This window comes from Bison bison, unplaced genomic scaffold (genome assembly GCF_000754665.1).
Source record: "Bison bison bison isolate TAMUID 2011002044 unplaced genomic scaffold, Bison_UMD1.0 scf7180017864207, whole genome shotgun sequence".
Lineage (NCBI taxonomy): Eukaryota > Metazoa > Chordata > Mammalia > Artiodactyla > Bovidae > Bison > Bison bison.
In genome coordinates, this window is record NW_011494779.1 from 294,835 (window position 1) to 295,198 (window position 364).

The following is a 364-nucleotide window of genomic DNA, read 5'->3' on the forward strand; positions in this document are numbered from 1 at the left end:
ACGCTGGGCTGGAGGAAGCACAGCTGGAATCAAGATTGCCAGGAGAAACATCAATAACCTTAGATATGCAGATGACACCACCCTTATGGTAGAAAGTGAAGAAGAACTAAAGAGCCTCTTGATGAAAGTGAAAGAGGAGAGTGAAAAAGTTGGCTTAAAGCTCAACATTCAGAAAACGAAGATCATGGCATCCGGTCCCATCACTTCATGGAAAATAAATGGGAAAACAGTGGAAACAGTGGCTGACTTTATTTTTCTGGGCTCTAAAATCACTACAGATGGTGATTGCAGCCAGGAAATTAAAAGACGCTTACTCCTTGGAAGGAAAGTTATGACCAACCGAGATAGCATATTCAAAAGCAGA

The 364-nt window shown here is 41.8% G+C and overlaps 1 protein-coding gene across 2 annotated transcripts in view; it reads right to left on the bottom strand.

The window, feature by feature from the left end:
- The window catches only part of GMPS (guanine monphosphate synthase), a 73,709-nt gene that overhangs the window by 20,115 nt on the left and 53,230 nt on the right, over window positions 1–364 (bottom strand). The gene's annotated exons all lie outside the window — the stretch shown is intronic.